We start from the raw sequence: 26743 nt of genomic DNA, 5'->3' as shown, positions 1-26743 counted from the left end.
AGGGGAAGACAATTAATGAATAACTTTTTATTAATTACAATTAGACACAAGAAACAAATCAACCCATGTTGGTAAAAATGTGCGACCTGAGGTTAAACTTGTAAATATGTAATTTTGGTAATCAAAGGGTCACCAGTCGGTTTTCGTGTCGCAACAGACTCATACTAACAAAGTGTATATTATTTGTTACTTAAACAATCTATCATAATAATACTTAGTTTTTGTCTGTCCAGAAAATGCGCGCGCATTTAATTTTAACAGATGATAACCGAAGACGGATTTAAATATACCTCAGTAGAGATTGTAATAGAGTGATGTATTGAAAGCTTATTGAGTTCTTTGAAAAGGCCTAACGTTAGATCGTGGAATGGCCCGGCATGGCCAAGTGGGTTAAGGCGTACGACTCGTATTCTGAGGGTCGTGAGTTCGTATCCCGGTCGCACCAAACCTGCTTGCCTTTTCAGCCGTGGAAGCGTTATAAAGTTACGAGCAATCCCACTATTTGTTGGTGAAAGAGTAGCCCAAGAGCTGGCGATGGGTGGTGATGACTAGCTGCCTTCCTGCTAAATTAGGGACGGCTAGCGTAGATAGCCCTCGAGTAGCTTTGCGCGAAATTAAAAAAAACAACACAAAACAAACAGGTCGTGGTATAATATTATAATTTTGTTTATTGATCTTATTAAAGTACGATGAAGAGTAAACTAACGATAGATAAAAGACGTGCACGATTTACATTATTAATTTACTTCTTTATCGCACATAGGCCATACTTAATAAAGGCTTAGCTAATGTTAGGCCTAAAACAAGTAGACTTGTAGATTTCGATGTTTGCAATTGGAATTCTATTGTGTTATTCTAAAAATTCCGCATTTAAAGAAGTACCGTTGCAAGAAAGACACTTATTTGACTTGAAATATTTTGTGGGTTTCTATTAATTTTTAGAGAATATTCACTAATTAAATTAGTTAAGTTATGCTATATTCCAGGTGGCTGTTTAGTACAATAATCCTATATTAACGGGTTTTCAGGCCTCCCTTTGTCCAAGTTGAGAAACAAACGCGGAAACAAGATGGCTGTTTATCAGAAAAGTCTATGTCTTCAGTAATTTTCAAACATCCTTTTATTTAACTTTTTTCTTGTCAAAAACACGGTAAATGTTTATCACAGACTCTTCAAGAATTCTTAAACACTTTTCTGTTTAACTTGAGTCAAGAAGGAGTTGAATATTTATGACAAAGACCTTTAAGTTGAGGATTTTGTAAAAAAAACAACAACTTGTGTTTAATGTTTTCGAGTCAATAATAAGCCCTTAATTTAAGGACTGAAACTTTCTTATGTACCCTTTAGGAACATGAAGTGTGTTGTTTTTAATTGTCTAGGTGTCTGTGTTGGATTCTTCAATATTTTACGTTAGAGTTCTAGAATATTTATATCTGAGTACTGAAAACCAAAACCAAACAATTTATACATCATGAGTTCTAACTTGATGTCGTTTGGTATTAATAAATATTAATCTTTCATTGGAACTCAGTTAACATCTGTTTAAGATATAGTTCAATTGACTGCTCATGTTTATGGGATATATTGATGTGACCAAAAACTGCCAGTTTATGTTTTCAGCATTTCAAATTAAGGTCCATATTTGTAAGTGACGCTATAGTTAAGTGTTTGGCAATATTCAAACAAATCGGCCTTATATCTTTGAAGCGAAAGACTTTTGACTTAAAAATTTTACTATTTTGAATAAAGTACACCTATATTCTTGGTGTGAAGGGGTGATATGTAAGTTAAGTACGCCTATCACTCCTGGTGTTATGGGTAGTATTTCAGAAATATAATCCTATATTTGTAGTGTGTTAAATAATATTCGAGTAATACAACCCTATAGTTGTGGTGTGGTAAGTAATATTCGAGTAATACAACCCTATAGTTGTGGTGTGGTAAGTAATACAATCCTATAGTTGTGGTGTGGTAAGTAATACAACCCTACGTTTATACCTTTGGTGAATATAACAGATCTGTTTCATCAAAGCTAAACACTGTTTTAGGAATCTGAAGAAGATGAGGATTTATAGATAAAAATGTATATTTCAGGTACCGCAAGACAAGCCTTTCTTTTGTTTTGATTTTGTGCAAGGGGGAGATGGGAGAGTAGTTTGACCATTGATTGTTCTTGGTACATATAAACATAAAAATCTGCTTTAATTCACAGTTCATTTGTTTTCTAGATGATTTTTATCATCTAAAACTAAACAGTAGATCGATTTTCTCGTGTTAGTACGTGACATCGTACGATTTTGTGTTTGTTTGCTTTGGAATTTCGCGCAAAGCCACACAAGGGCTATCAGCGCTAGCCGTCCCTAATTTATCCCTGTGAGACTAGAGGGAAGGCAGCTAGTCATCACCACCCACAGCCACCTCTTGGGCTACTCTTTTACTAACGGATAGTGGGATTGACTGACACATTATAAAACGCCCCCACGGCTGAAAGAGCGAGCATGTTTGGTGCGACGGGGATTCGAACTCGCAACCTTCAGATTACGAGTCGAATGCCTTAACCCACCTGGCCATGCCGGGCCTGACACCGTATGAAATAGATTAGGTTTATTTTTTTTCTGTAAAATCCTATAGTTCTGTATGTTCCATTCATTTTAAAGCTGAAATATTTCGTTACTTTTCTACCTAATAACTCGCAGAAATTAAAGTGTGCAATCAGGTGTATGACAATTTTTATGACAGAGAGAGAAAGAGAAAAAAAAAAGTAATTTTGAGGGCACAAGGGCAGGAAAGTAGGGGTTTGCTCCCGTTCAGTCATCTCTCACTCAAACGCAAAATTGAGGAAGCAGTGTTTCTGGGATCATTATCACTTGTTTCGAAATTTCATACTGCTTTCAAATACAAAGTTGGCACACAGCTATCACTATATATAGATAATAATAACTTCTGAACTCACGATTTTCTTGGGAGAAGCAGATCCCGGGTTGTCACTAGATCATCTTAATAAATGTGTGTTCCCTTCAAAGGTTTTTTGTTCGAAAATTCAATGTATGAAATGTCAGGTCATTCTAATAACCAAAACTGATTCGTGTTCTAATAAATTAATATGCAAATTTTGTAATTTGCTTAAAATTAAGAGGCAATTCAATATCAAACTCGCGAGGTATTTCTTTCCTAAAAGTGAGCGCGTGCGTAAAAGAAGCAAGCAAAATTAATTAACGTGAACAACAAACGCGCAATATGCTCTTTCTCATAAATTTGTATGAAAACAGAAAGCGAATTTGTAACATGAAATTGAACTAAGATTATCAGATGGCCTTAAAGAAAAACTACTTAAAGTTCGCCTTTGGAACGAGATGTTAAACTTAACAGTGTTTGTATTTTCTTTTAGCAAAGCCACATCGGGCTACCTGCTGAGCCCACCGAGGGGAATTAAACCCCTGATTTTAGCGTTGTAAATCCGTAGACTTACCGCTGTACTAGCGGGAGGCTACTTAACAGTAAGCTATAACAATTTCAGTTTGCGTCGATATAAGGTATATTAAATGACACGTGGTTTTATGTCTTAAAAACCACTAACACAGATAGATATCTACACCAACCTAGTAATGGATTGGTTACACCAACGATGTGCAAAGGTTTAATTCTCTTTCCTCCAAAAACTCAATCATCACATTTATGACAAATGGCGCCACGGGCGACATTTTGAGTAGCTATATATGTATTTATATCTGGTTCGTAATGATTTCAGTATTATTAGGCGTGCAGTGTCATCGCCGGTAGACTTATATGGGGATACGCATGCAAAAATCCCTTTTCTGGGATTTAACATTTAAAGAAAAATCTTTGGTGATCTTCATGGATCCAGGAAACATCGCACAGAAGGAAATTCAAAATAAACCACGTCCCTTACCTAACTGGAGCCGCTCCTTCATCTGTAATAAAGGTTATGGTTACGAAAGAGAACCCTCCAACCCAAATTTTTCTTTAGCTTCCAGCCATACGTCGATACTAATGTATCTTTTTTATGATGACCAGGAAAACTGAAATTGTAATTCTTCCATTTTACTACAGACCTACTAGTCACCCACGATGGACTTTTGTAGTTATGGTTTGCAAATTTTTTTCCCAATGAGCTTTTGCAAAATTAAAAAAAAAATGTTTCTTTAATGGGCTTTTCCAACATTTGCCTGCTTGGAGATTTTTTCCAATGAATGTTTGCAGCCTTGGTTATTAGAAGCAGTATTAGAAGCCGAGAATTGCGTAGAGTAAAGAACGAGTGGAACATTTACCACTATGTATGGTCTAAGGTTGATCTTGCCGCCCTTATAGTGACGTCAGCTGGCAGTGCCTCATCATAGCCACGACCAATGATGAAACTTCCCGGGAAAAATTTGCTGTGTGGCATCGATAAACATGGTTATATTTCGAACCACCATTAATATTTGTTTGCACGTGCATGATTCATTTCGAGTTATTTTACCAAAAATAACTGTATGAGTGGGAACCACTGAATCGTCAAGGGCAAAATAGGAATATTTCAAAATGTAGAGTCAGTGTACTGTCACCTAAGGATCACGTTGTATTTAGATTTCAGTTAGGGTTGCGAAAAAAATATCGTTTTCAAACCAGCTTGATCAAAATGTCTGTAACTGAAAATAATATTCAATCACTCCTTTTGTCCGAGTCTCAAATTTCAAACTAAGTTCTCATCGGTTTTCTGAAGAACTATTTCAAAAAATAGGTTAACTTTGTTGCTAAAAATGCACCCATTGGTTTACCAGAGACACCAAGCATTTACCCAAATACAAGAGGCCCAGCATGGCCAGGTGATTAAGGCACTAGACATGTAACCAGAGGGTTGCGGGTTCGAATCCCCGTCGCATCAAACATGCTCGCCCTTTCAGCCGTGGGGGTGTTATAATGTAACGGTCAATTCCACTATTCGTTGGTAAAAGAGTAGTTCCAAGAGTTGACGGTGGGTGGTGATGACTAGATGCCTTCCCTCTAGTCTTACAGGGGTAAATTAGGGACGGCTAGCGCAGACAGCCCTCGGGTAACTTTGCGCGAAATTCAAAACAAACTAACCATATACAAGATGGCATGTTGTTTCAGGGAACAGATTTCTAACTCTTTCTCCACTCTGGCAAATGAGTCAAATTTCTTTCACGAGTTACTTCGACCAGACTAAAATACCAAGATAATACTGAAAGCATTAGACTCGTTCTCTCTTTTACCCTTCATTTCCTGCATGTTTAATGACAAGTTTTTCTTTACGTTCCTGTATAAGGTACGCCTCTTCTCAGGAAATATACACGTTTTCTTGTAGGGTGACATCTGCGCTTAATGGCTGTGAAGTGCTACAACACCTTGTGACTGCAAACAGCTCAACGACCCAAAGTGCTGGAAGCTCCAAGTACGTGAATAATGAAAGAGTCAGTCTTTGTAACTCACTATTTTGCAAACACAGGGGAAGTGAGAAGAAATTATATTATTTTGGGCGTCTAATAGGTAACTGTAAATAATCTGATACAGAGCTCAATAGTTTAAAGTATATATGTATATAAATATATATTCGCAATTTTTAGGGTATAGCATATTTTGAAGATGTATAGCTTTGTGCCTGATAACAAACAAACAAAAATGTTTCTTACTCTAGAGGTGATGTATATAACTGAAATGTTCTGTAATTTATGATATAATTTGGAGAAACTCCTAGTTTTCTTTGTTTATAACATAACTGTCTGTATTTTTACCGTTTTTTACGTAATGTTGTCAATTTTAAAGTGTCTACTATTTCAAATCCCACTCAGGTTTATCATCAGGATATTTCATTACCAAGCAGGGAGAGATGAAAGACATCTGTGACGAATCTTGCTGGCTTGTCATTTTGAACTCGAAATGAAAGAAAGATAGTCGGTGAAGAGAAAAGTGTTTTCCTGGGAGAAGGAGTAAACGAGGTGAGTCGTAGTTGGTCTAACACGCTAAAGTCTTCTAAATAGACCTATTTAAGGTTTGTTATCACTGGGAACTTTCATTAGCAAAGAGTGTATTAAACGTGTAAAAGGTTTCATGTGACCAAATAAATGGCCTCTAGACCGTTCTAATTTAAAAAAGATTACATATTATAATGTTTAAAACATTTTGGAATGGAACGGGAAATGTTAAATTCAGATAAGAAAATCTAGTAGCGGTTATCATGTTAGAAAATAGAAGTAATTATCTTACGAGAAACAATTATCGTGTTAGAAGTGATTATCCTGTTAGAAGCTAGAAGCGATAATCCTGCTAGATTTCGCTGATATTAGTAACTCAGCCATCGATACTTGTGAGGAATCCTTTTATTTTAAAAATGTTCACATTAAAAATAAAGACTACGGAAGATAATTTAAAACCATGTGTAGTTCAAGAGAGTGAGACACACATGTTGAACTATAAATAACTTGGATATTTATATTTTGTCACATGCTTTGCTGTTGTGGGCCAAAATGTAATTTAGGAGGGTACACACGAATTCCTCCATCTGTATTAGCCCTGAAAAACAACAACAACAAAATTAGAAACTGGAAGTTATCTCGAATTCTTGTCTGGAAACTTCATCTCGGCAGGATGAGGCTTAAAAAAAACTATTTTGAACGAATCTTTGTCATATTACCTTCTCAATATACTAACGTTTTAATGATAAAAATAAAATTTATTAGCTGAAAATATCGGATGACATGAAATGGTCTGTATAGAGTAAATTTATGTGTAAGTAAAGTCACATAAATCTAGAGACGCATTCATTTCTCTGATCCTTGAAACACGTTGGTTAAATTGCTTTTAATTATTTTATTTAACTTTAATTTCCTTTTACCTCGAATGTGAATTTCACATTTACTGCCCCTCAGTACTCTTTTCTCACATATTTGAATGCAAAACTCATCGAAATAGCAATTTATTTTACATAGATTCCCTTGGCAGAGCTGACCATTTGACAGTAATTATAACCTATTTTAGTTCGGATAATACATTGCACGTGAAGATACGACCTGTAATTATTTTCTCATTGCTTCCCAGAAGCCTCTAGTAAATTATACGTCGCCATCACTATGTATATAATTTTGCTTCCACAAATGGCCGGGCTTGGTATCCCGTTGCCGATTCGCAGTCTAAGGCCGTAAGTGCGTTATAAGAGTGGCAGCCAAATCCCATTATTAGGTCAGTCAAAAGTAGCCCAAAACTTGGCGGTGCTTGCTGTTGACTAGCTACTTTCCCTTTAGCTTGTTTGTTTGTTTTGAATTTCGCACATAGCTACTCGAGGGCTATCTGTGCTAGCCGCCCCTAATTTAGCAGTGTAAGAGTAGATGGAAGGCAACTAGTCATCACCACCCACCGTCAATTCTTAGGCTACTCTTTTACCAACGAATAGTGGGATTGATCGTCACATTATAACGTCCCCACGGCTGAAAGGGTGAGCATGTTTGGCGAGACGGGGATGCGAACCCGCAACCCTCAGATTACAAGTCGCACGCCTTAACACGCTTGGCCATGCTGGGCCTCCCTTTACCTTATCAGTTATAGGTTGATAAATGATGTTCATGGGCCTTTTTTTGAAAATTATAAAACAAACAGACAAAAATGGTAGTATGGTCAAACAATTCCACAGGTCACAGCACAAGAATTTTCTACTTAAAATTCTAGAACATAAAGGGAATGACAGCGAATACTGTACACAGCAATTAAAAAAAGACACATACTTTGTTTATTGCTTTATTAGGCCTAATTGTATCATTGTTTCGACTTTACATTTAGTTGTTCTTAGCGAAAACCGGTAGTTTAGACCATTCAATTCTAGAGGCTGGCGCCCCCAGTATCTAGAGTTACTACCTCAAGCTACACCAGAGTCAAGGTTTTTGTTTTCGAACTTACAGTACAGTTTTAATTTTCCCCAGTTTCAATACAAGTCACGTAATGATGTGTCTGTATTTCACAAAATCGCTTCTGAGTAAATTATTTATATATTTATTTATTTACATGCTATGGGTGTTCATCCTCTAATTGTGGAAACCCTTCAAAGCACGAACCATGGAGGGAGGGACAATGCCACCTTCATATTATATCTTTCTATTACTGTATAAAAGTCTTTTTATATAATTATCTTGACTTTCTAACACCGTGTCCTCCATGTAAGTAAAATAATTTTAATATTACTCCTATTAGATTTTGCCCTCTGGTGTCACAACGGTATGTCTGTGGACTTAGAACATTAGAAACCGGATTCGATACCTGTAATGGGCAGAGCACAAATATACAATGCAGTTTTGTACATAATTTCAAACAAACAAACAGTTGACAACATCTATTTTTTTTTTTTGGGGGGGGAGGTTACACGTGTTTTCCTACCTCCAATAATTTCTTTAATAGTCTTCTTGTTATTATCTAGGAGCCGACTTTACTTAAGTAGCGTCCCACATATGTTTTGACGCTCGCGCTATGATCACTTCCGCTACATTTCTTCCATTCTTGTAACTGACCAGAGTGAGTGATCCTTATGCTGTTTCTTACTTTTTCTATTGAGATCCTTCGGAGATTGAACAAGCTGCTCCTTACCAGCTAGATGGCTCACTTTTTGTTAAATGATATACCACCGTGACCTGCTGAACAGATTATTATCATGTGAACGTTACTATTGTTGGTTTGTGGTAATATGATATACTTGTCGTTAACGTAATAATTAAGTTGATACGTTGTTGTTGTTTTGTGATAACCTGGTACACTTGTTGTTAACGTAATGATTTTGTTGATAGATTGTTATTGTTGGTTTGTGATAATATGGTACTCTTGTCTTTAAAGTAATAAATAAGTTAGAAGGTTATTGTTGTTTCGAGATGGCCTTCTATTGATGTCGTGAATGCAATGTTTTATTGAATTGGTTCTCAATGTTTATTAATGAATTGTGATTATATTGAAGCCGTAAGAAGCATGCCCTGCATTATTGAAATTAATTATGTTAAGAAAGTGAATACATTTTTCACTGAGAACTTTAACTGAGTCAGTTAAAAATTCTACTACTTTACTTATTATAATTCTCATGATATTATTGGTAGTACTGATTCGTAAAGTGTCAAAGTAAATTTTCTAGTTGTTAAAACGTTCTCCCAGTACTTTCAAAGTAGCAAGAAAGAAATAGTTATCACTATAGGAAAACAACAACAACAAGTAATTTCAGTAAATAGTTAAAAAACAACTAACCTTATCTTTGAAACCATTTCGTCATTGGTCATTTTGGAATGCCTAATATTTTGGTTTCTGCTTTTTTTAAAGTGCAGATAACATACCAAGACGTAGTGTTGAACAAACTGCCTTCGTAGCTGATCAAGGGAAAATATTTAATTATCACATTATGTTATTAAACTTCTTCTGTTTCACAAAACGATGACTTATTGTAAAATGATATTTTGTTTCTAAACCAATGTTATTTTGCTCCTTCATATTTCTGTTTTAATTTTTAGCTGCGGTATAATGGCTCATAGTTTGTTTGTTTTGTGAATTTAGCGCAAAGCTACGCGAGGGCTATCTGCTCTAGCCGTCCCTAATTTAGCAGTGTAAGACTAGAGGGAAGGCAGCTTGTCATCACCACCCACAGCAAACTCTTGGGCTACTTTTTAAAAACCAACGAATAGTGTGATTGACCGTCACATTATAACAGTAACGGTATAATTATGACCGTGCATGTTTGGTGTAATGGAGATTCGAGCCTACGACCCTCGGATTACAATTCGAGTGCCTTAAGCACTTGGTCATGCCGGGTCAATAATGAATGGCTCAAAGAACGGACCTAATATTTTGTTCTTTAAGTATAAACTAGGCCTGGCATGGCCTAGCGCGTTAAGGCGTGCGCTTCGTAATCTGAGGGTCGCGGGTTCGCGCCAAACATGCTCGCCCTCCCAGCCGTGGGGGCGTTATAAAGTGACGGTCAATCCCACTTTTCGTTGGTAAAAGAGTAACCCAAGAGTTGGCGGTGGGTGGTGATGACTAGCTGCCTTCCCTCTAGTCTTACACTGCTAAATTAGGGACGGCTAGCACAGATAGCCCTCGAGTAGCTTTGTGCGAAATTCCAAAACAAAAAAAAAACAAGTATAAACTTTTAAGTCATAGCTCCATCATCTCTTGACCGATGTCAGATCTAATTACAGTTTTGGACTCAGAAGGTTAAACTCTCAAGGTCTCTTATATTAATTGATTCTAATCCTTGGTAAAAGAATTTCGATTTAAAGGCTGACTTGTGGAGATCCTAATGAAAAATAAAACTGAATTAGGTACACATGCGTCCAACGTTTGGTATTGCTGGCACACAAAAATACAGCTTATAAAAAATGAGGCGAGAGGTCTCATAGATTAACTTACTCTTATCCTGCCTTAAAGAATTTCAACTGCCGCGGCTATTGAGGATTCTTTCTTGTGTTTTTGAAGACAAATTTATTGCTAAAATAATTAAAACAATTAATTGATAAAAAAGGTAAAACTATTTTAACGTTTTTTCAACTACACATATAACGTTTAAAGTTCTTCGTACGAGATGACGAGATTTCAACAAACGTCCGCCCCCTAGTGGCACAGCGGCACGTCAGCAGACTTACAACGCTAGAAACCGGGTTTTGATACCCTTGTTGGACGGAGCACAGACAGCCCATTGTGTAGTTTTGTGTATAACGTAACAAACAAATTCAACGAAAATATACAAGTTCAATACTTATTTATGTGTTCGTTTCCAGCAACACACACACACAAATAAAATGACGTTGTTAGGCTGATCAATAATAACCCTTTGTCGAAATGAGGGAACTGTGGATGAAGCTATGGATTTTGAACGTTGCGCATGTGCCTTGCATTTATGCTGACATGTTCGAATCTCTTAAGCAACGAATGAGAAAATATAGAGAGGATGTGCTTGCATTATTTGAACTGACACTTTCGACTCTAGTACGTTGATTACTGTTGAGTCCAACTGAGCGTAATTCCAGAACATTATAATTGATTATTCGGTTTCAAGTGGTTCGTCATAGCCTACCGTATTGCTGAAAAAAAAAAAAAAACCAAGCAACTTTAATTCTGGCGTACCTCTTGAAATATAAGATACTTCTAATGGAACAAGTATGACAGAAGCAAAACCATTCTGCGCATGCGCGGACTCGAGATTTGACCTATCTGCATAGGTTCTATTAATTTATGTGTGTATATAAATATATATTATTCATATAATTAAAAGTTTCAAATATAGGAGAAGCCTAAAGTTTTGTAAATTCAAAACTCAAAACGCGTGTTTCTCAATTTTTCCAACATGAGACAGTGGCTCAACCAACATATCTTCTGGCGTCTACCAGCCCGATCAATAATGATGATAGGAATGTATCCACGGTCGTATATCACCTTCCTTGATATATATATTAAATTCCTCCTTTTAACATCGTTTGAAAAACATGAGAATTTATTGAAGTGCAGGCATTACTATAGAAAACATTTAATGAGCGAAACCATGTTTCGTTAAACTTTTAGAAACTAATTATTTGATTTCGATTTTTTTTTATAAATACATTATTTCGAAAAAAATATTTTAAAAATGTGCATAAATCCTGTTATATTTAAAATTGAGGGTTCGACTTGCATTTCAGTGGCTCCAAATGTCTGCGGACCCCCACCGCTAGAAACTGGGTTTCGATACCCGTGGTGGACAGAGTAGAGACAGCCCATTGTGCACTTTGTGCAAACAAAAATACATTTTATTGTCTCTACGTTCCCCGATAGTACAGCGATAAGTCTACGAAGTTAAAACGCTAAAATCAGGTGTTCGATTCCCCTCGGCGGAATCAGCTGATAGCCCGATGTGGCTTTGCTATAAGAAAAACACACACAAACATTGTCTTTACCAGTATCAAACACCGATGATAGCATGATAATGTTACATGAGTGACTTTTACTGATTGAAAAACGTTTCTCTTTTCTGATTAAAGTTTTAATAATGAAAAGGTTTTATTTACCGAATTGTTTTGTGTATTGGTAAAGAAGAGTCACTATAAAATGACGAACATTTGGAAAGTGTAGTTGCTGTCTTTGAAAAGCGCGTCTGAAATGTTTCTAATAAACTGACTCACTCTCTTAAACATCAAGTAAGATTTACTGAAGGCCCCAACTGTCTTGTCTTGTTTGTGCTGACAACACATAAACTATGTTGTCAGACCCCGAACATATAACGATCCAAGTGGAATTCATAAATTAATCTTTCGTTGTTTTTGTAATAACTGAAAACATCAAAAGTAAAAAAAACAAAAAAACAGATTTCGATTCGGAGAAAATCGAGAAAATCTGGAGAAACCTACAATTTAGGTTAGAGAAACAAAAAACCTGAACACACTTACAGTTTAGAGGAGAGCCATGAGTACGTAAGATTGTTTATTTATTTTGAATTAAACACAAAGTGATATATCAACCACGGGTATCGAAAACCGATTTCTCGCCGTGAGAGTCCACAGATGTCTGTGCCACTGTGAGCTCAGAGAAGAAATGATCAATCTTATAATCTGCGTTATGCAGGTTTGGTTTCGATCCTAAATGACCAGTTTTGATGTCCTTCTTCAACTCGGTAATATGTGTTATGCAGGTTTGGTTTCGATCCTAAATGATCAGTTTTGATGTCCTTCATCAACTTGTTAAGATATGATGACGTATCAGAATATTACATTCAATCTCAGGAACACTGAAATATCATAACCTTCCTTCACATATCTCTTCCTCAGTCCTTAACTAAATATCTACTTCAAACGTAAGAACATAATACTATAGTTATAAACTTGACAGGTATGTTTGTAAACGTTTTCTGCAAGTTGCCACGTGCTTTACGATGAACAGACAGGTTCGTTAGAGCTATCGAGGCCTCATCCTTAATACCTCATTTAAATTCCTATCAAGACGAGGTGGCCTTTGTCTTCAGAAATGTATTGAATTTCTCTGCGTACAGAACAGTTGCAAGAACTGTTGTACATCATGGTGTTGCTTGATAACAATATTTATTGTACAGATATGTTTGGGATTATTCCATTCGGATCACGGTCTTTTGTTTACTGGATTATATTATCAGTGTTCATACGAGGAATAGCACCAGTTAGAACTTATTATAGTTCGCATATATACCAAATTAACCCCGTAAATCCAATGTGACATCTTTATAAAAAATTGTTATAGTGAACTAAACTTTGTAATTTATTATTTGAAATTAAACACGTTAACTTGTAATTTATTCCGACGAAACAAAAGACTTTCAAAACCCATTGAGGGGAACAGCAGGGTAAATTTCCATACTAATCAAATATACGTACTGATAACGAGGATATTTCATAGTATGAGCTTAGGGTCTGTCAAACGAACACTTGTTATCACTAGCCTGTGCATGTCTGTACGTTTTGAATAACAGTCTGAGATTAATGAATAAAATATTTCATTCCCTATTTTTCAAAGTAACATACACAACGCACTCGTGCGGAATTATCAGTGTCTCCTGAGTTCGAAAGTAAGTTGTAGCTCGTTGAGAGCACAAATTATCGTTTTACTTATGTTCTGAAACAGTAAATACTGAAAACAATTGCCATATACAAACTGCGTCGAAACGAATAACTAAGTTAAGATGGCAGTCAATAAAAGAAAATATTGACTCACTATCAGGTGAACTTGGTGTGGTTATCACACCTGACTCCGCTTGATCCTAGTTTTGGGGTAGGAGTCGGGGCGGTATGGTCGGCGGTTAGAGGGTGCTCGACTCGCATTAAAACGGTTAAATGTACAAGTTTTGTGAAATTTGAATTATACTTTTGGAAAATAAACAGTAATACTAAATAACATAATACAACTAATATATCGGATGTTGACGCTGAACAACAAAAGTAAGATTAACGATAGCAATATTTTACATTCAGTTTCCAATATGAGGATTGCAGGTTTGAATCCCTCTCCCGCAAAACGTGCTTGCTCTTTCAGCTGTGAATACGTGTGTGTGTATGTGTGTGGGGACATGGGCAGGTGGTTATGGCGCTCGACTCACAAACTGAGGGTGGCAGAATCGAAACCTCGTCACACCAAACATGCTCGCCCTTTCAGCCGTGGGAGCGTTATAATGTGACGGTCAACCCCATTATTCGTTGGTAAAAGAGTAGCCCAAGAGTTGGTGGTGGGTGGTGATGACTAGCTGCCTTCTCTCCAGTCTTTCACTGCTAAATTAGGGACGGCTAGCACAGATAGTCCTCATGTAGCTTTACACGAGATTCAAAACAAACCAAGCTTTCAGAAGGGTTGATACGGTATAATGGTTGGTACGGTATAATGCAGATGCTACGTTCTTGTATATACTGAGGCGTAAATTTTTTTCAAGGTATGAAATTTTTAATGGTGTTGGGACATTTATAAACAACTTCGATTTTCTGCCATAAAACAGAATGTGTGTGGACGTTATTTTTAAAAGAAAACTTAGGAAAACATCAAAATGTCGAAAAGCGTAACCATATAAACACACTTTTCTTAATACAGTGGTATCTCGGTTCTCGAACTTAATCCGTTTCAGAAAACTGTTCGAAAACCAAATCAATTTTTCCCATAAGAAATACTGTAAATTAAATTAATCCGTTACAGACATCCAAACATTGCATAATATGAAGCATTTTAAGTAAAAATATTGCTTATTTATAGCTGTATAATAATACTTACATGCATAAAGTCAACCACGAAAAGTATAAACACAATAAAAAACAATAAATGAAAATTTAACTGCATTTTACCTGTGCTGAGGAGAGCTGATGGCGTAAGTGAAAGGTGGTGAGGAACGTGGAGAGTAAGAGGGTTATTATTGTTTGGAAGGAGAGTCACCTTTTATAAAAACGTCAGGTAACTCTCCTTCTGGGGTTCTTTCTCTTTTCTGTCGCTTTGCACCGCTACAACCTGCTTGAGACTCACTTAACCTATTTCTCACTAAAAACTTGTCTAATAAGGTTTTTTTCTGCCTGGCACCCTCCCTATGTCTCACCACACTATGTATGCCACTTCTCTTCCTAAATTTTTCAAACCACCCCCTACTAGCCTTAAAGGCATCACTTGTATCAGCACTCGTTCCAGGGGTGTTTTTCAAGAGATCAGCATCCAAGTGCTTTGCTTTTTTACAAATGTTGGTCTCAGAAATGCTATCACCAGCTAACTGTTTTTCGTTTACCCAAATCAACAACAGTTTTTCTACCTCTTCCATTGTTTGTGGTCTTTGTTTCGTAAGCACTGTCACTCTTTTTGCAACAGCTCCTTTGATGACCTCTTTATTTTTCAGTATGGTGCAGACTCTAAACTTCACCATACCAAACTGTGTAGCAAGGTCAAACACGCAAACACCACTCTCATACTTCACTATGAGATCTTTTTTCACATCTATTGTGGCTCTAACAACTTTTCTTTTTGGTTTGCTGTTTTCATTGTTTTTCTTTGACCCCATGGTGGCTTATTTAATCAGAATATTTAGAAAAACAACAAAAACAACAAACAAAAAGAAAAACGGGAACGTTTACAGCAGACTTTAGCGGGGTTGTGGACTGAGCGACAGGTACGGGTAAAATGTTTTGGGTAAGCTTGTCGTGGGCCGAAAACTTTCGAAGGGTCGTTCGGGTCATCAGGCGGGTTATTTCGGGGGTTCGGATCACGACTGCTTGGTTCGAGAACCGAGTTTATATTCGACAACCGAGACATTTTTTTCTCAAACAATACGTTCGAAAACCGAATTGTTCGAGAAGGGAGTCGTTCGAGAACCGAGGTACCACTGTAATGGATACAAACCTTTTTTTTAATTACTTTAGTTTACACTACAAAACTTCCTTATCTGATGTTTACCTAACAATGTAATAGTGTTATAGGGCTAAGTAATTTATATTGAATAGATTTTGAATATGCAAATTAGTAGACCACGTGATATTTTCAACCGATGAAAATTTCCTTGGGGAACAGATTGTATCAAAACTATATTTTGAAATTGTTTGTCGTTATGAAGGTAACATAAAGTTATTGAACACTGATACCTTTTGAGAAAGATATGTAACAGCAAAAGAATACATAAAGTTTTGTTCAAATTGCGGAATTATAGATTATCTTGTGACATCTGTTTTATCCACAAAAACAAAATACAACAAATCATACGTCATCCGTAGTGATCAAACTGTAGTCTTAAACAGATGAAATTCCACGAACGCAAAAGTCAACAGTAAATGCTGCCTTTGGATATCTGGCAACATAATCTTGAACAATATCCTTCTCAAAACGAGACAAACAGACTAAGGGTTTATCAATATAAGGACTTCTCTCAAATCTCCTGTTTTACCTCAACATATCTTAAGCATTTTAAGAATGAAACAGGTATTTATGTTATTACCCACAAAGACATGTCGATCAAGTCACCGGAAACAGTACCTTTGGACTTGTGTATGATCAAGTTGTTGAAATGAAGGCGGCTGAAAAGTGTTATTCTCGTACATTAGACAGCTTATGGAAAGGTCACAGAGCATGATGGCGTTCTTTGAACATAACAGTTTTATGACACCACAGAACTATTGTAAAAGTGCACGATTGTTAGATAGGATATAACCTGACGTGGTGATATGGACTCTAACGGCTTGTTGAGGCTCCAAATATGTTTTAGTATAACGTACTCAATTCTCTGTAGTAAATTATCTTATATTTCTAAATGTGCTATTTTTAATACCCAATCACCGAACAAATGAGATTGTATTCAGGTTACTAGGTGGGCTATAGTGGATGGGGTCATATTCCCTAGCATTCAGGTTAGAACAAAAATCTATATACTGTGACAAAGAGCTGTTTCTGCTAACTTAAAAATGACACTTGATTGAAAAACAAACAAATAAGAAAACTCGTCTCTAAGTAGTGTTTGGCTAAAAAGATGCGAGTCGTAGGCGTTGATGGGACTGTGTTCCTCTACCAAGAAAATAGTAGAAGTGTTATTTTCATTTATGTACTGCACTTTGTTGAGCCTTTTTCAGCGCCACCTATTTCAATATAGTTCACAAAAACCGCGGAGAAAACGGCTTTATAGAGCTGAGAAACCAGATCTTGTATTGCACAAAAGGTGAGTGGGATTTCTGATTCGGATATGGGTTCTACTACACCAAAACTTAGAAACTACTACGATTTCGACGACACCGATGAGCAATTAAAATTCCACTTACAGCTCAAATCTCTATTTAGAATTTAAAAATATCGTATCAGAAAGTTTTGTTGAGGAACCAACCCACATGTCTCCTTGACTCACGGATTGGATGCTAGTTTTTCTGTTTTTTAAATGTTATATAAGAGACATATTTGACTCAAATACACCAAAACTGTCTTATTAATGATATAATATTAATTTTGATGTTCTCAGAGGGTATCTCTACGATCTTGATGTCTTACCTATTGCGTATACCCTTTGGCTTTCACCAGAGAACACAAATTAAGACTGTCGTCAGCTTACTTTTTGAATTTTTTAACTAGAAGTTACTGGTTATAAGAAGTGTCAATGTTTCGTCTTCAAATAAAAAAAATCTGAACTGTATTATTCGATCTGTTTGTTTGGTTTTGACCTACGTATATCTCCTTTATTCTCATAAAGGGATGATTGTTTGTTTGTAATTAAGCACAAAACTACACAATGGGCTGTCTGCGCGCTGCCCACCACAGCTATCGAAACCAGATCGCTAGCGTTGTTTGGTTTGTTTTGAATTTCGCGCAAAGCTAAACGAGAGCTATCTGCGCTGACCGTACCTAATTTATCATTGTAAGACTAGAGGGAAGGTAGCTAGTCATCGCCACCTACCGCCAACTCTGGGGCTACTCTTTTACCAACGAATAGTGGGATTGACCGTTACAATATAAAGCCCCCACGGCTGAAAGGGCTAACATGTTTGGTGTTATTGGGATTCGAACTCGCGACCCTTGTATTATGAATCGAGTGCCTTACCCACCTGGCCATGCTGGTCCTGCTAGCGTTATAGGTCAGCAGACATGCGGCTATGCTACTGGTGGGCATAAACGGAGAAGATTATTAATTATATAATAAAAGATTAATTATTCTATCTTCACATGTCTAATAAATAATATTTAATATTTTAACTACTGTTATTATGTTATTAATTAATGATAGTTTACAACAAACCATATAACTTGCTTCTTTGTTGTTAAACATTTAAAAATGAAAAATTTCATATCAATTTCTTAAGAGTTTTTTTTATCCTTCTCAACCATATTTGTCAGTATATATTGTTATCGTATATCACATTTTGCTTTTGTTCTATCCTTGGTAAATTATTATGACAAAAGTCTCGTGGACACTATCTGAGGGTCGCAGGTTTGAATCCCCGTACCACCAAACATGCTCAAACTTTCAGAACATTGGGGTGCGTTACAATGTGAGGGTCCATCCCACTATTCGTTGATCAAGAGAAAAGTAGTACTTCTGTGTGTCTGTGGACTCGTACCGCTAGAACCCGGATTTTGATACCCGTGGTGGGCAGGTTTTCTTTCCTCGTATCCCACATAACCAGATGTCTGTTGTTATTTTGAATCTTGTTTTATTCGGAATTCAAATATTCAAACTGCGATTTCAAGGTCGTATTATACATTATGATCTGTTTTGACTGTAGTTAAATAAAAACAACACACTAGTATATTTATGCTATGCGCAAAACGGGTTTCCAAAGCCGGTTCTTAGCGTTGTAACCCCAGTGAAGACCAAAAAACGGAAGACTACTTCTACTTTATCAATAAATGTTGTTATTCTCAGTAGAATGTCAAGACAACGTACTTTCCTTCGTCTCCAAGATTAATGATTATCGTCAAGGCTAAATAAAAGACGAAAATAAATCTGTGATACTTGTTTATTTCAACTCCCCTTTAGACACAAAACTAAAGTTGTATATATGACTAACGATCAACTTCTAAGTAATTACTTTGTACTGCAGTGTAGATATTTTTAGTTTCCAAATAAATCATTTTAGTGGGAAGTAATGTTTTAATATAAATATTCTTATATTTTTAATCCAAATTCACCACTTAGAATAAAAATAGACCTCTCGCATCAGTGTAGACAATCTAATAAATTTACTCCTTCAGACGAATATAAAGAGGCAATATTACTTGTGCTTGAATTTAATAAACCTTTTAATAAGAAAAAAGTAGAACTGTAATATAAGTATTGTTAGTTTTAATAAGTCTCGTGAGAGGAAAGTAAAGCTGTAATATAAGTATTGTTAGTTTTAATAAGACTCGTGAGAGGAAAGTAAAGCTTTAATATAAGTATTGCTAGTTTTTAATAAGTCTCGTGAGAGGAAAGTAGAATTGTAATATAAGTATTTTAGATTTAATAAGTCTAGTGAGAGGAAACTAAAGCTGTAATATAAGTATTGTTAGTTTTTAATAAGTCTTGTGAGAGGAAAGTAAAACTGTAATATAAGTATTGTTAGTTTTTAATAAGTCTTGTGAGAGTTTTAATAAGTCTCGTGAGAGGAAAGTAGAACTGTAATATAAGTATTGTTAGTTTTTAATAAGTCTCGTGAGAGGAAAGTAAAACTGTAATATAAGTATTGTTAGTTTTTAATAAGTCTTGTGAGAAGAAAGTAAAAGTGTAATATAAATATTGTTAGTTTTTAATAAGTCTTGTGAGAAAAAAAGTAAAGCTTTAATATAAGTATTGTTAGTTTTAATAAGTCTCGTGAGAGGAAAGTAAAGCTGTAATATAAGTATTGTTAGTTTTTAATAAGTCTTGTGAGAGGAAAGTAAAACTGTAATATAAGTATTGTTAGTTTTAATAAGTCTTGTGAGAAAAAACTAAAGCTGTAATATAAGTATTGTTAGTTTTTAATAAGTCTCGTGAGAGGAAAGTAAAAAAGTAAACTGTAATATAAGAATTGTTAGTTTTTAATAAGTCTCGTGAGAAGAAAGTAAAGCTGTATTATAAGTATTTTTAGTTTTAATAAGTCTCGAGAGAGGAAAGTAAAGCTGTAATATAAGTATTGTTAGTTTTAATAAGTCTCGTGAGAGGAAAGTAAAGCTGTAATATAAGTATTGTTAGTTTTTAATAAGTCTTGTGAGAGGAAAGTAAAGCTTTAATATAAGTATTGCTAGTTTTTAATAAGTCTCGAGAGAGGAAAGTAGAACGGTAATATAAGTATTGTTAGTTTTTAATAAGTCTCGTGAGAAGAAAGTAGAGCTGTAATATAAGTATTGTTAGTTTTAAATAAGCCTATTCAGAAGAAAGTAGAACTGTAATATAAGTATTGTTAGTTTTAATAAGTCTCGTGAGAGGAAAGTAAAGCTGTAATATAAGTATTGTTAGTTTTAATAAGTCTCGTGAGAGGAAAGTAAAGCTTTAATATAAGTATTGTTAGTTTTTAATAAGTCTCGTGAGAGGAAAGTAGAACTGTAATATAAGTATTGTTAGTTTTTAATAAGTCTAGTGAGAGGAAAGTAAAGCTGTAATATAAGTATTGTTAGTTTTTAATAAGTCTCGTGAGAAAAAAGTAGAACTGTAATATAAGTATTGTTAGTTTTTAATAAGTCTTGTGAGAGGAAAGTAAAACTGTAATATAAGTATTGTTAGTTTTTAATAAGTCTTGTGAGAAAAAAGTAAAACTGTAATATAAGTATTGTTAGTTTTTAGTAAGTCTTGTGAGAAAAAGCTAAAGCTGTAATATAAGTATTGTTAGTTTTTAATAAGTCTCGTGAGAAGAAAGTAGAACTGTAATATAAGTATTGTTAGTTTTAATAAGTCTCGTGAGAAGAAAGTAAAGCTGTAATATAAGTATTGTTAGTTTTTAATAAGTCTCGTGAGAGGAAAGTAAAGCTTTAATATAAGTATTGTTAGTTTTAATAAGTCTCGTGAGAGAGAAAGTAAAGCTGTAATATAAGTATTGTTAGTTTTAATAAGTCTCGTGAGAGGAAAGTAAAGCTTTAATATAAGTATTGCTAGTTTTTAATAAGTCTCGTGAGAGGAAAGTAGAACTGTAATATAAGTATTGTTAGTTTTAATAAGTCTCGTGAGAAAAAAAGTAGAGCTGTAATATAAGTATTGTTAGTTTTAAATAAGTCTCGTGAGAAGAAAGTAGAGCTGTAATATAATATAAGTATTGTTAGTTTTTAGCTTTTAATAAGTCTCGTGAGAGGAAAGTAAAGCTGTAATATAAGTATTGTTAGTTTTAATAAGTCTCGTGAGAGGAAAGTAAAGCTGTAATATAAGTATTGTTAGTTTTAATAAGTCTCGTGAGAGGAAAGTAAAACTGTAATATAAGTATTGTTAGTTTTTAATAAGTCTTGTGAGAGGAAAGTAAAAGTGTAATATAAGTATTGTTAGTTTTAATAAGTCTCGTGAGAGGAAAGTAGAAAGCTGTAATATAAGTATTGTTAGTTTTAATAAGTCTCGTGAGAGGAAAGTAAAACTGTAATATAAGTATTGTTAGTTTTAATAAGTCTCGTGAGAGGAAAGTAAAACTGTAATATAAGTATTGTTAGTTTTAATAAGTCTCGTGAGAGAAAGAACTGTAATATAAGTATTGTTAGTTTTAATAAGTCTCGTGAGAGGAAAGTAAAACTGTAATATAAGTATTGTTAGTTTTAATAAGTCTCGTGAGAGGAAAGTAAAACTGTAATATAAGTATTGTTAGTTTTAATAAGTCTCGTGAGAGAAAAGTAAAACTGTAATATAAGTATTGTTAGTTTTAATAAGTCTCGTGAGAAAGCTGTAATATAAGTATTGTTAGTTTTAATAAGTCTCGTGAAAGAAAGTAGAAAGCTGTAATATAAGTATTGTTAGTTTTAATAAGTCTCGTGAGAAAAAAGTAAACTGTAATATAAGTATTGTTAGTTTTAATAAGTCTCGTGAGAGAAAAGTAAAGCTGTAATATAAGTATTGTTAGTTTTAATAAGTCTCGTGAGAGGAAAGTAAAACTGTAATATAAGTATTGTTAGTTTTAATAAGTCTCGTGAGAGGAAAGTAAAACTGTAATATAAGTATTGTTAGTTTTAATAAGTCTCGTGAGAGGAAAGTAAAACTGTAATATAAGTATTGTTAGTTTTAATAAGTCTCGTGAGAGGAAAGTAAACTGTAATATAAGTATTGTTAGTTTTAATAAGTCTCGTGAGAGAGAAAGTAAAGCTGTAATATAAGTATTGTTAGTTTTAATAAGTCTCGTGAGAGAAAAATATAAGTAAAGTTGTAATATAAGTATTGTTAGTTTTTAATAAGTCTCGTGAGAGGAAAGTAAAGCTGTAATATAAGTATTGTTAGTTTTAATAAGTCTCGTGAGAGGAAAGTAAAGCTAATATAAGTATTGTAAATAAGTCTCGTGAAGTATTGTTAGTTTTTAATAAGTCTCGTGAGAGGAAAGTAAAACTGTAATATAAGTATTGTTAGTTTTAATAAGTCTCGTGAGAGGAAAGTAAAACTGTAATATAAGTATTGTTAGTTTTAATAAGTCTCGTGAGAGGAAAGTAAAACTGTAATATAAGTATTGTTAGTTTTAATAAGTCTCGTGAGAACTGTAATATAAGTATTGTTAGTTTTAATAAGTCTCGTGAGAGGAAAGTAAAACTGTAATATAAGTATTGTTAGTTTTAATAAGTCTCGTGAGAGGAAAGTAAAGCTGTAATATAAGTATTGTTAATTTTAATAAGTCTCGTGAGAGGAAAGTAAAACTGTAATATAAGTATTGTTAGTTTTAATAAGTCTTGTGAGAGGAAAGTAAAACTGTAATATAAGTATTGTTAGTTTTAATAAGTCTCGTGAGAAGAAAGTAAATCTGTATTATAAGTATTTTTAGCTTTTAATAAGTCTCGTGAGAGGAAAGTAAAGCTTTAATATAAGTATTGTTAGTTTTAATAAGTCTCGTGAGAGGAAAGTAAAGCTGTAATATAAGTATTGTTAGTTTTAATAAGTCTCGTGAGAGGAAAGTAAAACTGTAATATAAGTATTTTTAGTTTTAATAAGTCTCGTGAGAGGAAAGTAAAACTGTAATATAAGTATTGTTAGTTTTAATAAGTCTCGTGAGAAAAAGTAAAACTGTAATATAAGTATTGTTAGTTTTAATAAGTCTCGTGAGAGGAAAGTAAAACTGTAATATAAGTATTGTTAGTTTTAATAAGTCTCGTGAGAGGAAAGTAAAATAAGTAAGTTTTAATAAGTCTGTAATATAAGTATTGTTAGTTTTAATAAGTCTCGTGAGAGGAAAGTAAAGCTGTAATATAAGTATTGTTAGTTTTAATAAGTCTCGTGAGAAAAGTAAAAAGTATTGTTAGTTTTAATAAGTCTGTAATATAAGTATTGTTAGTTTTAATAAGTCTCGTGAGAGGAAAGTAAACTGTAATATAAGTATTGTTAGTTTTAATAAGTCTCGTGAGAGGAAAGTAAAACTGTAATATAAGTATTGTTAAATAAGTCTCGTGAGAGGAAAGTAAACTGTAATATAAGTATTGTTAGTTTTAATAAGTCTCGTGAGAAAAAAGTAAAACTGTAATATAAGTATTGTTAGTTTTTAATAAGTCTCGTGAGAGGAAAGTAAAACTGTAATATAAGTATTGTTAGTTTTAATAAGTCTCGTGAGAGGAAAGTAAAACTGTAATATAAGTATTGTTAGTTTTAATAAGTCTCGTGAGAGGAAAGTAAAACTGTAATATAAGTATTGTTAGTTTTAATAAGTCTCGTGAGAGGAAAGTAAAGCTGTAATATAAGTATTGTTAGTTTTAATAAGTCTCGTGAGAGGAAAGTAAAACTGTAATATAAGTATTGTTAGTTTTAATAAGTCTCGTGAGAGGAAAGTAAAACTGTAATATAAGTATTGTTAGTTTTAATAAGTCTCGTGAGAAGAAAGTAAAACTGTAATATAAGTATTGTTAGTTTTAATAAGTCTCGTGAGAAAGTAAAGCTGTAATATAAGTATTGTTAGTTTTAAACTCGTGAGAAAGTTTTAATAAGTCTCGTGAAAGTAAAATAATATAAGTATTGTTAGTTTTAATAAGTCTCGTGAGAAGAAAGTAAAGCTGTAATATAAGTATTGTTAGTTTTAATAAGTCTCGTGAGAGGAAAGTAAAGCTGTAATATAAGTATTGTTAGTTTTAATAAGTCTCGTGAGAAAAAAGTAAAACTGTAATATAAGTATTGTTAGTTTTAATAAGTCTCGTGAGAGAAAAGTAAAACTGTAATATAAGTATTGTTAGTTTTAATAAGTCTCGTGAGAGTAAGTAAAACTGTAATATAAGTATTGTTAGTTTTAATAAGTCTCGTGAGAAAGTAAAGTAAAACTGTAATATAAGTATTGTTAGTTTTAATAAGTCTCGTGAGAGGAAAGTAAAACTGTAATATAAGTATTGTTAGTTTTAATAAGTCTCGTGAGAGGAAAGTAAAACTGTAATATAAGTATTGTTAGTTTTAATAAGTCTCGTGAGAAAGTAAAGCTGTAATATAAGTATTGTTAGTTTTAATAAGTCTCGTGAGAAAAGTAAAACTGTAATATAAGTATTGTTAGTTTTAATAAGTCTCGTGAGAGGAAAGTAAAACTGTAATATAAGTATTGTTAGTTTTAATAAGTCTCGTGAGAGTTTTAATAAGAAAGTAAAACTGTAATATAAGTATTGTTAGTTTTAATAAGTCTCGTGAGAGAAAGTAAAGCTGTAATATAAGTATTGTTAGTTTTAATAAGTCTCGTGAGAGGAAAGTAAAACTGTAATATAAGTATTGTTAGTTTTAATAAGTCTCGTGAGAGTTAGTTTTAATAAAGAGTATTGTTAGTTTTAATAAGTCTCGTGAGAGGAAAGTAAAACTGTAATATAAGTATTGTTAGTTTTAATAAGTCTCGTGAGAAGTAAATAAGTATTGTTAGTTTTAATAAGTCTGTAATATAAGTATTGTTAGTTTTAATAAGTCTCGTGAGAGGAAAGTAAACTGTAATATAAGTATTGTTAGTTTTAATAAGTCTCGTGAGAGGAAAGTAAACTGTAATATAAGTATTGTTAGTTTTAATAAGTCTCGTGAGAGGAAAGTAATATACTGTAATATAAGTATTGTTAGTTTTAATAAGTCTTGTTAAGTAAAGCTGTAATATAAGTATTGTTAGTTTTTTTAATAAGTCTCTCGTGAGAGAAAGTAAAACTGTAATATAAGTATTGTTAGTTTTAATAAGTCTCGTGAGAGGAAAGTAAAACTGTAATATAAGTATTGTTAGTTTTAATAAGTCTCGTGAGAGGAAAGTAAAACTGTAATATAAGTATTGTTAGTTTTAATAAGTCTCGTGAGAGGAAAGTAAAACTGTAATATAAGTATTGTTAGTTTTAATAAGTCTCGTGAGAGGAAAGTAAAGCTGTAATATAAGTATTGTTAGTTTTAATAAGTCTCGTGAGAGAGAAAGTAAAGCTGTAATATAAGTATTGTTAGTTTTAATAAGTCTCGTGAGAGGAAAGTAAAGCTGTAATATAAGTATTGTTAGTTTTAATAAGTCTCGTGAGAGGAAAGTAAAAAAGTGTAATATAAGTATTGTTAGTTTTAATAAGTCTCGTGAGAGGAAAGTAAAACTGTAATATAAGTATTGTTAGTTTTAATAAGTCTCGTGAGAGGAAAGTAAAACTGTAATATAAGTATTGTTAGTTTTAATAAGTCTCGTGAGAGGAAAGTAAAACTGTAATATAAGTATTGTTAGTTTTAATAAGTCTCGTGAGAAAGAAAGTAAAACTGTAATATAAGTATTGTTAGTTTTAATAAGTCTCGTGAGAAGAAAGTAAAACTGTAATATAAGTATTGTTAGTTTTAATAAGTCTCGTGAAGTCTAAAACTGTAATATAAGTATTGTTAGTTTTAATAAGTCTCGTGAGAAGTAAAATTGTTAGTTTTAATAAGTCTGTAATATAAGTATTGTTAGTTTTAATAAGTCTCGTGAGAGGAAAGTAAAACTGTAATATAAGTATTGTTAGTTTTAATAAGTCTCGTGAGAGGAAAGTAAAACTGTAATATAAGTATTGTTAGTTTTAATAAGTCTCGTGAGAGGAAAGTAAAGCTGTAATATAAGTATTGTTAGTTTTAATAAGTCTCGTGAGAGGAAAGTAAAACTGTAATATAAGTATTGTTAGTTTTAATAAGTCTCGTGAGAGGAAAGTAAAACTGTAATATAAGTATTGTTAGTTTTAATAAGTCTCGTGAGAGGAAAGTAAAACTGTAATATAAGTATTGTTAGTTTTAATAAGTCTCGTGAGAGGAAAGTAAAGCTGTAATATAAGTATTGTTAGTTTTAATAAGTCTCGTGAGAGGAAAGTAAAGCTGTAATAATATAAGTATTGTTAGTTTTAATAAGTCTCGTGAGAGAAAGTAAACTGTAATATAAGTATTGTTAGTTTTAATAAGTCTGTAAACTGTAATATAAGTATTGTTAGTTTTAATAAGTCTCGTGAGAGGAAAGTAAAACTGTAATATAAGTATTGTTAGTTTTAAAGTAAGTCTCGTGAGAGAAAAAGTAAAACTGTAATATAAGTATTGTTAGTTTTAATAAGTCTCGTGAGAGAGAAAGTAAAACTGTAATATAAGTATTGTTAGTTTTAATAAGTCTCGTGAGAAAAAAGTAAAACTGTAATATAAGTAGTTAAATAAGTCTCGTGAGAGGAAAGTAAAACTGTAATATAAGTATTGTTAGTTTTAATAAGTCTCGTGAGAGGAAAGTAA

The 26743-nt window shown here is 33.5% G+C and overlaps 1 protein-coding gene across 6 annotated transcripts in view; it reads left to right on the top strand.

Moving 5' to 3' along the window:
• The window catches only part of LOC143257365 (alpha-2C adrenergic receptor-like), a 154939-nt gene that overhangs the window by 80127 nt on the left and 48069 nt on the right, over nt 1-26743 (top strand). For 2 of the 6 annotated variants that reach the window (XM_076515926.1, XM_076515925.1), the window contains exons 2-3: nt 5327-5514; nt 5811-5957. The gene's annotated coding sequence lies outside the window, so the exon portion shown is untranslated. The remainder of the gene's footprint in view (nt 1-5326; nt 5515-5810; nt 5958-26743) is intronic. The other 4 variants (XM_076515930.1, XM_076515929.1, XM_076515928.1 and 1 more) reach the window with 3 other exon arrangements.

The sequence above is a fragment of the Tachypleus tridentatus genome, chromosome 7 (assembly GCF_004210375.1).
Source record: "Tachypleus tridentatus isolate NWPU-2018 chromosome 7, ASM421037v1, whole genome shotgun sequence".
Classification (NCBI taxonomy): Eukaryota; Metazoa; Arthropoda; class Merostomata; order Xiphosura; family Limulidae; genus Tachypleus; species Tachypleus tridentatus.
The sequence above is the reverse complement of the archived record's forward strand: the minus strand, read 5'-3'. Positions and strand labels throughout refer to the sequence as shown.